The sequence below is a fragment of the Apium graveolens genome, chromosome 9 (genome assembly GCF_009905375.1).
Source record: "Apium graveolens cultivar Ventura chromosome 9, ASM990537v1, whole genome shotgun sequence".
NCBI lineage: Eukaryota > Viridiplantae > Streptophyta > Magnoliopsida > Apiales > Apiaceae > Apium > Apium graveolens.
Genome location: NC_133655.1, coordinates 19506979 through 19520899, shown reverse-complemented (window position 1 = coordinate 19520899; position 13921 = coordinate 19506979).

Below are 13921 nucleotides of genomic sequence, written 5' to 3'. Positions count from 1 at the left end.
ACGGAGTACACGTCTACTATTAAATTTTCTAAATAAATACTCAAAAAATTAATAAGCAGGAACAATCACTAAAATAATCACTGAATACACATATGAGGGATGCATATTCAATTTTTTTAATATTAACAAAGAACACGCATACAATGTATATATATTCATTCTATTTTTTAACTAGCTCCATAGCACGTGCAATACACGGACATACTCTCGATTGTGCTAATTAAATCTGTTTCGTTGTAATTGTTGACGATATATTTATGTTGTTACCTAATGAACGTATAGTATTTGTTAATGCATATGACGCATTTGCAGGATGTAATTAATTATGTTAGTATACATTTTTCACCACTTCATAATTAGGGCATTTGTTATATGTTAATGCTTAGAATGTAAAATAAATACAAATGATTATGTGTGCCTGATGTTTATCAATTCGGCTATAGCAAGAACCCCTGAATCTAGAGCCCTTCTTGGCTCCTTAACTACAATAGCAAGTAAACTCTAAAAATAAAATAATTATTAATTTGTTTTTTAATTATTTAATATGTTTGCATGTTATAATTATGACTGATGAGTCATACTATATAGACAATTGATGTCAGTATTGTAAGTTTATTCACTGAATGACATATGATACTCTCCATCTCAATAACTTTCTATTTGGGGATGTTCCAACAGATTGTTAACATTTCCTAAAGTAGCATATCATTTTCATAATGGCTCCAAAATTTACCCTCGTTTTCTTAATTTTTCTTATCATAATTCATTTTTTTAATCTCCGTGTCTAACAACGATGTTAATAACCTGTGAGGCGGTGAAAATATATGATATATGCCATCGAATGATTATTAGTGAAGTAAAAATCGTACATAGCTGTATAAATAGTTTATTTTATTTTTATTTCATGAAATTAAATATATTTTTTCGCCATTTCATTATGTTCGAGGACGAGGTTAGATTAATGACAAATAAAAATATACGAGTATGTATGTATGTGTATTTTCTTGTAGAATTTATATATATATGTGATAGGGATAAATAAATCCTGATTACATAATTAAATATTACAGTTTGGGCTACAAGGCCCAATAAGAAGATGTATGACATTCAGACCAGAAAGGTTAACATGTTGATCAGGCCTGATGGACCAGATCAGGTCTGATGGAACAAAGAAGGCCCAAAAACCCTGATTATTTATTAATTTCGTAATTAATAAATAAGGGAGAAAAACATCTATTAAGATAAGTCCTAGTGGGGATATAAATCCTTGTAGATTAGCCCCCAAGGGACGTGATAGGATAAGGAATCAGTTTCCTACTTCTTAGGACTCCAAAGTCCATTATAATTCTGAGACATGTCCACCAAGTCTCCTAACCCAAGTCCAATTCAAGGACTCCCAACATCTATATAAGGGGCCTCACCCCACAAATCAGAACTACGTTTTTTGGCTTGATTCTCTAATTCACAGAGATACGTAGGCATCTCGTACAGGCAGAGTTAAGCTACGAAACACGAGAGCAACCATTAAAGGCCTTGAGCTCCCGTACCTTAGTAATAAATACAACAATTATATATATTAGTTTTTTATCCATAACATTTGGCGCCGTCTGTGGGAAAGCACAACAACAACCATGGTGAGAACACGGAGAATAATTAGAGTTTTGGAAGAAGGAACACCATCGGGGATAACCCAGTTGATTTCATCAACCGTGGAGATACCTCCCCACTCAACTTATGCATCTAATCAAGCGGAAGCCCAGATAGGGGCAACTCAACCTCAGCCACAAGGGACGACTCCCTCGACTATTCAAGGTATGAATCCTCAAGTTCAACAAGTACATATACCTGTGAATTCTCGACCCGTCGGGTATGAATATTCAACTGTTGTTACTACTAACCCCCCTTATGGGATGCCACTTTACCCCGAGGTTGGAGGAAGTGGATATGCTGGGCGAAGTGAAGCACGAGGGCAACCGCCCCTATATACGAGGGTTGGCTCCTATCCCCGAGGATCGGGAATTTTCTGGTCCTTACACCGAGAGAGACTCCGAATCTTCGGATGATGAAGTGGCCCCAAGAAGGAGGCGTCCTGGCAAAGAGCCGATGGCCGATGGAAGGCAACGCCCTCAAAGCACCCAAGGGGCGAATCCCCAAGAAGTGCAGGAAAGGATCAGGGCTCATGAGGCCGAGATCCAAAGGCTGAGGCGTGACTTGGAGGCTCACCAGGCCACCAGACCCCAGATACCTCCTAGGGGGAGAAATCCTCCTTCTATCATAGACTTGGATGGTCCGGTACGGAGAAGGGCTATTGTCCCAAGAACTGATCCAAGCAATCTCCTTCCCCTTGAAGATCCTGATGATCCAACTCCGCCCTTCACTGAAGAGATAATGAATGCCCATATCTCAAGGAAATTCAAGATGCCCACTATCAAAGCCTATGATGGCACAGAAGACCCCGCTAATCATGTTATGATATTCTCTAATGCACTGCTGCTGCAACCCGTGAATGATGCTATAAAGTGTCGGGCCTTCCCTCAAACCCTGTCGGGTATGGCTCAAAGATGGTACAGTCGCTTGCCCCCAAACTCTATTGGATCGTTCAGAGAGTTAAGTCAGGCTTTTATTAAGCAGTTCATCAGTGGGAGAGTCCATGAGAAAAGTTCAGCATCTCTTATGAGTATTGTGCAGGGAGCTAAGGAATCCTTGAGAGATTACCTGAATCGTTTCACAAAGGAGGCTTTAAAAGTCCCGGACCTTGATGATAAGGTAGCCATGATAGCACTGCAACAAGGAACTAGGGATGAGTTTTTCAAGATGTCCTTGGCCAAACGTCCCCCTGAAAGCATGTTGCAGCTCCAAGAGAGGGCAGGGAAGTATATCAAGGTTGAAGAAAGTATGAGGAAGACCGTAGTAAGTAATGAGCCCACTGGAAACAAGAAGCGGAAAACTGATTTAGAATATATTGCTAAGGACAAGTATCCTAGAACCGAACAAAATTCTGATTCAACCCCCAAGAAGGGAGGACCTGGGCAAAAGTTCACTGAATATGCTAAGCTGAATGCTCCTAGAAGCCAGATTTTGATGGAGATTGAGAAAGATAGAGATATTCGTTGGCCTAAGCCCTTGAAGGCTGATCCCGCAAAACTAGATAAGAGCAAGTATTGCAGATTTCACAAAGATGTTGGCCATGACACCGATGAGTGTAGGCAATTGAAAGACGAAATTGAGTTTTTGATTCGAAAAGGAAGATTGAACAAGTATACTGGAGAAGGAGGGGACATGAATAATAATGGAAGGAAGAACTTTGAAGATCGTAGGAGGGACCAAGACGATCAGGGGCGGAATCCCCAACCTAGAGGGCCGGTTATAAATGCAATTTTTGGAGGGCCGCGACCTCGAGGGCCTGTGATAAACACGATCTTTGGGGTCCAACTGCTGCTGGATTGTCCAAAAATTCCAGAAAGGCATATACCAGAGAGGTTATGCATATTGTTGGAGAAGCCCCAAAGAGGGCCAGGACAGAAGTAACATTGGCTTTTGATGATTCTGACCTAGAGGGTGTAAAGTTTCCTCATGACGACCCGCTGGTCATAACACCGATAATAGGAAATAGCGCGGTTAAGAGGGTCCTTGTGGATAATGGTGCTTCTGTGGATATCTTGCTCCACGACACCTTTCTAAGGATGGGGTATAACGACTCCCAGTTGACACCGACCGACATGCCGATATATGGATTTGCTGGAGTAGAATGTCCTGTAGAAGGGATAATCAAGTTGCCAATCACCATAGGTACGGAACCAAGGCAAGCAACGCAGATGTTGGATTTTGTGGTAGTAAAGGCTAGTTCAACCTATAATGCTATCATGGGAAGACTAGGGATACATGCCTTCAAGGCAGTCCCTTCTTCCTACCATTCAGTCATAAAGTTTCCCACCCGGAACGGGATTGGAGAAGAGAGAGGAGATCAAAAAATGGCTAGAAGCTGTTATGTGGCCTCTTTGAGGGCAGATGGAGTCGGGGGGCAGGTTCTTCCTATTGAAGATATGGATGTCCGAGAAAATGACGAGAAGAGAGGAAAGCCAGCAGAAGACTTGGTTTCGGTTCCTTTAGACCCCGAAAATCCTGAGAGGATGACTTTCATTGGAGCCATATTAGAGGAGCCCCTTAGAGGGAAGTTGGTGAAATTTTTGCAAGAAAATAGTGATGTGTTCACGTGGTCAGCAGCTGATATGTCGGGCATAGACTCGGAGCTGATTACTCATAAGTTAAACGTGGATCCAAGCCGGAAGACAGTGAAACAAAAGAAAAGAATTTTTGCCCCGGAAAGACAAGAGGCTATAAAACAGGAAGTAGAAAAGCTCTTAAAGGCTGTTTTATTGAGGAGATTCAATTTCCGGAGTGGTTAGCAAACCCTGTAATGGTGAAGAAGGATAATGGAAAGTGGAGGATGTGTATAGACTTCACTGATCTGAATGATGCATGCCCTAAAGACTGTTTTCCGTTGCCAAAGATTGATACTTTGATTGATGCCACTGCTGGGCATGAGATGCTGAGTTTCATGGATGGATTTAACGGATACAACCAGATCAAAATGCATAAGGATGACATTCCAAAGGTATCATTCATCACTGACTTTGGTATTTATTGTTATCTTGTTATGACATTTGGTCTTAAGAATGCAGGAGCCACCTATCAAAGGTTGGTAAATAAAATTTTTAAGGACCTTATTGGTAAGACTATGGAAGTCAATGTTGATGACATGTTAGTCAAGAGTCTAGAAAAGACTGATCATATAACCCATTTGAGGGAAGCTTTTGAGGTTCTGAGGTACCATAAGATGATGTTAAACCCTACAACATGTGCTTTCGGAGTAGGATCTGGAAAATTTTTGGGATTGATGGTCTCCAAGAGGGGGATAGAGGCTAACCCTGACAAAATAAAGGCAATCCTAGACATGGAACCACCAAAAACCGTCAAGGATGTTCAGAAGCTCACAGGAAAGGTTGCTGCGCTAGGACGATTCATCTCCAAGTCAGGAGACAAGTGCCTGTCATTCTTCAAGTCACTAAAGAACATCAAGGACTTTGTATGGAATGAGGAAACCCAGAAGGCATTCGAAGAGTTAAAGAAATATATGGTTCAAGCCCCGTTGTTGGCCAAACCATCTTTGAATGAAGTTTTATTCTTGTACTTGGCTGTTTCAGAGAGCGCCTAGAGCGCGGTGTTGGTTAAGGAGGAGCTGAAAGTCCAGAAACCCGTATATTATGTTAGCAAAATTCTGCATGGTGCTGAATTGAATTATTCAAATATTGAGAAATTTGCTCTAGCCTTGGTAATGGCTTCGAGAAAACTGTGTCCTTACTTTCAGGCTCATCAGATTGAGGTGCTAACAAATCAGCCACTGAGAAATATCATTCACAGTCCCAAGGCAAGTGGAAGATTGATTAAGTGGGCAATAGAGCTGGGAGAGTTCGATCTCAAGTATAAGCCGCGAACAGCAATAAAAGCCCAGGCGCTAGCTGACTTCGTGGTGGAATGTACCATACCCAACCAAGAAGTCGGGGGGCAGGAAGATACCGTACCGCGAGATAAGGGAGTCGATAATGGGGATAGAGAGAAGGATGATAAGGAGAAAGAGTATTGGGTTCTCTATTTTGATGGAGCATCAAAAACAAACTCTAGTGGAGCAGGATTGGTATTGCAAAGCCCTGATGGGTTCTTAATTGAGTATGCTATGAAGCTAGACTTCCCAACCACAAACAATGAGGCAGAATATGAAACCCTGATAGCTGGCCTTGGCCTAGCTGGGACACTTAGAGTCAAAAACCTAAAGGTCTGTGGAGACTCGAAACTGATCATATCCCAGGTAAAGGGAGAATTTGAGGCAAGGGATGATACGATGGCTAAGTATGTCCGCCTAGTAAGGGCTGTGATGACCCAATTTAATGAATGCCATGTTGAACACATTCCAAGGGAAGAAAATGCTAAGGCAGATGCGTTATCAAAGTTTGCTTCATCTGAGATAGAAGAAAGTTCAGGAAGTGTGTACTTCCGTGTTTTGAAGACACGAAGCATAGATGTTAAGCTTGTGGCTCCCATAGGCCTGGGGATGTCATGGATTGATCCCATCAAGGCTCACATTCAAACTGGTTGGTTGCCAAGTGATGCAACTGAAGCATGAAAGTTAACTGTTTGAGCACTAAGGTACTCTTTGATAGATGTGATTCTGTATAAAAGATCTTTCGTGGTTCCTTACTTGAGGTGTCTCAGGCCCGATGAGGCACGCTTGGCTCTTGAGGAAGTGCATGAAGGTATTTGTGGGCAACACTTGGGGGACAGGGCCTTGGCTCATAAGATAACCCGTTTAGGCTTCTATTGGCCAGAAATGATGGCTGATGCCAAAGAATATGTGAAGAAGTGTGATCGCTGTCAGAAGCATGCACCAGTTGTTAGACAACCCCCTGAGATGCTGACCTCTATCAACTCGCCTATTCCCTTTGCTATGTGGGGGATGGATATTCTAGGGCCTTTCCCCATGGCCACGGCACAAAGAAAGTTCCTGATTGTAACCATTGATTATTTCACCAAATGGATTGAAGCCAAACCTTTGGCTAAGATCACAACTAAGCAGGTTGCACAATTCCTGTGGGAAAATATTATGTGCCGGTATGGAATTCCCCGTATCCTAGTCACCGACAATGGAACGCAGTTTAACAACGAGGAATTTAAGAAGTATTGTGAAGAAAATGAAATTGAGTTACGGTTCACCTCTGTGGCTCACCCGCAAGCCAATGGGCAAGCAGAGGTAGCAAATCGAATAATCTTGGATGGACTAAAGAAGAGGATCGAGAAATCAAGAAATAATTGGGTGAATGAGATACTTCCAATATTATGGGCCTATAGGACTACCTGTAGAGTCACTACTGGAGCAACCCCCTTCATGTTGGCATATGGGGCAGAAGCAGTTGTTATCGTGGAGATATCACATTCTTCTCCAAGGATTCAGGCTTTCAATGTTGAGGAAAATGAGGAAGGACAAAGGTTGGCTCTGGACTTAATCGATGAAGTGCGAGATGGGGCACATGCAAAGATAGTAGAGTATCAGAAGAAGGCTTCATTCTACTACAACCTAAGGGTTAAAGAAAGGTTCTTTAAATAAGGTGACCTAGTCTTGAGGAAGATAGAAGCTTCTGGGGTAGGACAGAATGGGAAGCTTGCCCCGAATTGGGAAGGGCCGTACAAAGTCAAGAGCGTTCAAGGTAGAGGAACCTACAAGCTGGAGACAATGGATGGTTTTGAAGTCCCAAGAACTTGGCATGCACAAAACCTGAAGGTTTACTATGTGTAGGGCAATTGAATACGATTCTCACTTGTCTATATGACAAGTAGGTTGAAAAGCACCTTGAAGCTTTGCTTGCATAGGATTTTATATTCCAGTAGAATTTACATTGTCAAGTTATTATTATTAAGGGTCGAACCCATATTATGTAAGGTTTTGAAAAACCAGACTTCAAATTGAAGAGTTCGAAATTATTTCAACCTATGGATGTTTGAGTTGTGATAGTACTTGTGTGGCCAATTAGTTCAAGTTTGAATGCATATTAAAGTATCGGAAAGATAAAGGAGAAAGATGCGAATAAGGAAAGTAGCATATAAAATAACCCCGGAGGGTAATAAGTTTTGATACAAACAAAAGTCCAGACATAAGTTAAGGATAAAATTACAAAATGAAAAAACTACTCCTCCATGCGGGAGCCTTCATTCTTTTGCTCCTTATCAGCACCTTCAGCATCCTTCGCAGGAGAAGCGGGAGGAGAAACAGTGTTAGGATCCAAGATGCGATCATCTGGCTGAGGGGAGTTGAAGAGGGCATCTACGCTGTCCTCCGCCCGGGTGCCTCTCAGAAACCACCTTTACGGCCGCATCCCATCCCTGAGTAAATTGTAGGGAATAAAGACCCTCATCATGAATCTCCATGAGATTCTTAAACTTGTCAGAATCCATGTAGTCATCAATGAGCTTATCCTTATCGCTCATAAGTTTCACCAGCTCGGAATGAGCCTTAGCCAGCTCCTCCTTCTTCGTGTCCAGCTTCTTCTCCAGGACCTTGGCTCTCTCCTCCCATTTCTTCATCTCCTTCTCAAACCCATCAGAGTTACCCTTCCAGGACCTAGCCTGATGGAGGGCCGCCTGGAAGTAGGTGTTATTCTGAAAAAAAATATGAGTTGACACAAGTTCGTTGAAATACGAAAAAGTTGAGATTCAAAGAAAAAAGAAAAAAGAAAGTTACCGCAGCTTGGGCTTGAGAACCCAGAAGCTCAATAGTCTCGATATCACTCCCCGTAACAATGTCAGTAAAATCGTGGGGAGTGATGGAATGGTACGACCAATCCTTAGCATGTTTGGTGGATCCAACCACCGTATCGCTCCTCCTGAAGCCCCAGTTAGGCCTGAAGGAATGTGCCTTAAGTGGAGGATCCACATCGTCCCCCAGCTCGACCACCGGGACGTGGGGCTTAAGGAAAAAAGGACCGTCAGGCTTGCTCCTGGGGTCCCTGTTTAGCTTGGCCCTCTTCTGGCGGCCAGACTCCCCTTCCTTGGGCCTGTTGACGTTATTGATGGCCTCGCAAGCTGAAAGAAAAAGATAGAAGGAATATTAAATTGCAGGAGATAAAATGTTACAGTTAAAGGGAAAGAAAAATAGCTATCCAGTTATAAATTTACCCTTATCACTGGCCTGAGAGAGACCAACTTTCTTCAAGGAAAACTCCTCTAAGAGGGTCCAGGTGTCTGTTTTCCCATCATCTGAAATTAAGGCTTGATAGGCCACCTCCTCCTCATCAGATAACCTGATGCTACCTGGACTCCCATCTGACACTTTGCAAAAGGGCCTACGGAAGAGTGTGGCCCAATCACCCTCCGGCCCAGGTTAGCCTAACGAACTCATCCCTCCATTTGGGGTTGTTCTCAACTATGGAATTACTATCAAAGATATGGGAGATTTTGGGCCGTTGACGAATTAAAACCCAACCCGGTTGACTCATGGAGCTATTATAGAATTGGAAAACTTTCCTAAAGACAGCTACGAAAATAGGAAAATTGTTTCTAAGATAAAGGACCATAAAACAGATAATGTTCATTCAAGTGTTAGGAGGGAGTTGACAAGGGTTGATTTGTACATCAGCGAGTAAGCGAGGAATAAATTTATGAAATGGGAACCTAAGACCCGCGGTCAGGGCTCCTCGATAAATAAACAAGGTATCCCCCTCCCAGTTACATGTCTTATCCCCAGGGGCGGCTGGAGTAATCCTAAGGTGGGGTGGAAGTCTGTACAGGGTGTTCATGGACTCGATTCTACCATTTAACTCATGAAAGGTGTTACCATGGTTATACGAATCTAACTCAGATAGAGAGGGATATTCATCACCTCTAGAGTTAATCATATCAATTAGGGAAGTATACGGAGATTGAATTTGAATGTTTGTACCTCTCTTAGAAACATTCATCTTCTGCAAACGAGCCAAGTCACGATCCGCCATTGATATGCTTCGGTTTAATGCTCGAAACCCAGAAAAACTTGAGAAAGGTGGAGCTGCGGTGGCTGAGGTCGCCGAAAATCGCCTTCTCAAAGGGAGAACTCTAGAGAGAATTGTGAGAGAAAGTATGAGAAATGTGAAGTGAAGTGAGGATTCTCACTTCACACTACACTTATATAAGCGAAAAGCTCGGAATACGAGGCGTTTTTAGGCCCATGTAGCCAGGCCAAATCTAAAAAAGCCCATCTACAAGAAGTATCAGGAATAATCTAGAAGCTCCCATGGAAAATGAAGGGTCAAAAATCGACCAGAATTTTAAGATGTTTCGTTCAGAGTCCTGATCGACAAAGAAGAAAATCCTGATCGATATTTCATTCGATCAAAAGGGAAGAAATCTATTGAATTCGATCAGAGTCGATCGACAAAAAAAATCCTGATCGATATTTCATTCGATCAAAAAGGAAGAAATCTATTGAATTCGATCAGAGTCCTGATCGACACAAAAAAGGATCCTGGTCGATATCTCATTCGAACAAAAGGGAAAAAATCCATTGAAATCGATCAGAGTCCTGATCGACACAAAACCGAATCCAGATCGATACTCCATTCGATCAAAATGGTAGAAAGCCACCTAGTTCGATTAAGATCCTGATCTAAATCGATCAGGAATCCTGGTCGATTCTGCCCAGATCGTGGTCGAAGGTTCAACCGACTAGAATGTCACTTTGAAGGATAGTTCGATCAGAATCCTGATCGAAATCGATCAGGAGTTCTGATCGATTCTGCATAGATCGTGGTCGAAGATCCAATCGACCAGAGTGTTACTTTCTGAGCTAGTTCGATCAGGATCCTGATCGAAATCTCGGTCAGGATCCTGATCGAAATCGGTCAGGAATACTGATCGATTTTGTATACATCCTGATCGATTTTAAGCCGAAAAATTGAGGAAAATTCCAGAAAAATAAGGAAATTCCTTAAAATATTTTCTGAAAAATGTTGGTATTTTCAGAAATTAGGGAAAAATCCAGAAAATTAAGGATAAATCCCGGAAAATTAGGGAAAAATCCAGAGAATTGAGGATAAATCCCGAAAAATTAGGGAAAAATCCAGAAAATTAAGGATAAATCCCGGAAAATTAAGAAAAAATCTGGAAAATTAAGGATAAATCCTAGAAAATTAGGGAAAAACCCAGAAAATTAGGGAAAAATCCTGGAATTGAGGGAAAAATTCCTGGAAATTAAGATAATTCCTGAATAAAAGGAAAAATCATTGTAAACGTGTAGGTCGCTCCACACTTTACACAAAAAACAAAACCCTGTAAGGGAATAAATGAACTTAACTTTCGTGAAATCTTATACGGTTTCCCAAAAGTTGGGGGGGCAAATGATAAGGATAAATAAATCCTGATTATATAATTAAATATTACAGTTTGGGCTGCAACGCCCAACAAGAAGATGTATGACATTCAGACCAGAAAGGTTAACATGTTGATCAGGCCTGATGGACCAGATCAGGCCTGATGGAACAAAGAAGGCCCAAAAACCCTGATTATTTATTAATTTCGTAATTAATAAATAAGGGAGAAAAACAGCTATTAAGATAAGTCCTAGTGGGGATATAAATCCTTATAGATTAGCCCCCAAGGGACGTGATAGGATAAGGAATCAGTTTCCTACTTCTTAGGACTCCAAAGTCCATTATAATTCTGAGACATGCCCACCAAGTCTCCTAACCCAAGTCCAATTCAAGGACTCCCAACATCTATATAAGGGGCCTCACCCCACAAATCAGAACTACGTTTTTTGGCTTGATTCTCTAATTCACAGAGATATGTAGGCATCTCGTAAAGGCAGAGTTAAGCTACGAAACACGAGATCAGCCATTAAAGGCCTTGAGCTCCCGTACCTTAGTAATAAATACAACAATTATATATATTAGTTTTTTATCCATAACAATATATATATATTTATTATATGTATGTATGTAAATATTAATTATACAACAATTGATAATTTTTAATAAATCAATGACGAAGTGAATTATCTGTTATATAGATATTAATATAGGGGTATAATTGTCATATACATTAATTTGCTCAACAAACCGCCCTAATGATGTTAACAACCTATGGCACGGTGGGAGTATATGATATATGTCACATAATTATTAATAATAAAGTATTAATCGTACATATATGTATAAATAGTTTCTTTTATTTTTATTTCATAAAATTTAATATAATATTTGGTCATTTTATTGTGTTGGAGGACGGTGTTAAATTGATGACAAATAAGAATATATAAGTATGTATTCTTGTACGTATGTGTGTGTATGTGTGTATGTATATATGTATGAATATATATGTGTGTATGTATATATATATGTATGTATGTATGTATGTATGTATGTATGTATGTATGTATGTATGTATGTATGTATGCATATATGTATGTATGTAAGCATGCATGCATGCATGTATTAATGTGTTATGCACATATTAATTATACAACAATTAATATTTTTTAATAAATGAATGACGGGGTGAAATAAATATTATATAGATATTAATGTAGGGGTATGATAGTCATATTATATAAATTGTTCATCAAACCACCATGTTGTTGTATTATATTATATATATATATATATATATATATATATATATATAATAGATGAAATGCACATAATTAAAATGCATATCTGCTAAAAGATAAAAATGAACGTGCATACATCGTATTCTTTGTTAAAATTTAAAGAACATGATAAGTATTTACCAAATACATATTCATGTGTAATAACCAATATTTTTCTTTGTAAATATATATATAGCTTAAGTTCATTATTGTTGTAAAAATAAATATTTTATAATTTGAATGGGTCCATATACATACATGCAAGATTTTAAAAATATATATTTCAATAATACATTTCTTTATGTTCTGAAATATCTTTAAAATAATTATATTTTATTTTATATGTTTACATGTCTATTTTATTTGGTCAAAAAAAGACGTTACTCAGAGATAAGATATGGGTCATTTTAAAATAGTGGGTGATAACTAACCGCCATATTAGGAGTGCACTACGTCAAATTTATAAATAAATATATGTGTCTCGATGTTGTGCAAGACATGCATGTATAATAACAAGATTAAGTCATATTGACAGCCCTAAGATTGAGTTGTATGATAATCAATATTTATATTCTGTAATTATATTCATTGAGTCTGTAAAAATGTTTGGTAGATTAGACTGGGGGATTTTTCTGTGAACAATTTCAAGCTTAGGAATAAACCCTGTAAGAAGATCAAGTCCTGATCATGCCCCAGAGAAAAGATGTAGAAACTTGGAATTGAATAATGTTGTTCTATGATAAATATTTTAAGTCAAGATATCGACAAGTCACGGATCAAGGTATATCGAAAAATCATTCAATAAGTCCAAAATGACTTGTAGAGAAGTCCAAAATGACTTATAGAGAAGTCTCAGAGATATATCGACAAGTCAAATAAAGATGTAGAGAACTGGAGATATCGAAAAGTCAATTCTGCATGTAGAGATCTTATAGATATCGACTAGTCAAATGAAGATGTAAAGAACTGGAGGTATCGACAAGTCAATTCTGCATGTAGACATCTCAGAGATATCGACAAAATAATTCTTCATGTAGAGAACTCGAGATGTAGACAAGTTAAAAGATCATATCGAGAACTAGAGACCTCTATAAGTCAATTGACATATGGCGAACTGGAAACCTAGACAAGTCAAATATTCCTATAGAGAACTAAGGATATCAATAAGTCATTATGTTTATCGATATGTCACTTCTTTATAGAAATAATTGGAGATCTCGACATACTATCTCAAATTCAGAATAAATACAAGTTCAAGATTCAAGATTATCAGTTAACAAACAATTCATTCACTGAATTGGAAGGTCTACAAAAGCAGCTTGAAGAATACAAGATCAAGAGTCAAGATTCACTGGATAAAGGATGGTCACAGACCTGCAAGATTCCGTACAGATTTGCTAATACCAGAAAATGAAATAGACAAGGTTACTTTAGAAATTGGTTTAGTACATTTTAGTGCAAGTTTTGTAAAACCGGTTTGCTAGTCTATAAGGCATGCACGGGCCTTAGTTCACAAGTAACAAACACATCTAGATTTTCTTATATTCTCGATATAGAAGCTGGAGATGAAATTAAATGAAGTTACTTGTATAAATGTCAGTATGGAACTGCAAAATTGGAAGGGTCCTCCACTGCTAGGTAGCCACATGCAGACTTCAACAAAGTAATTGAGTAGTCTTGTCAAATGCAGCAGAAGTTGAAAAAACTGTATAATTGGACAAATCAATTTTAAGTGTTTCAAAGCAGTATGAA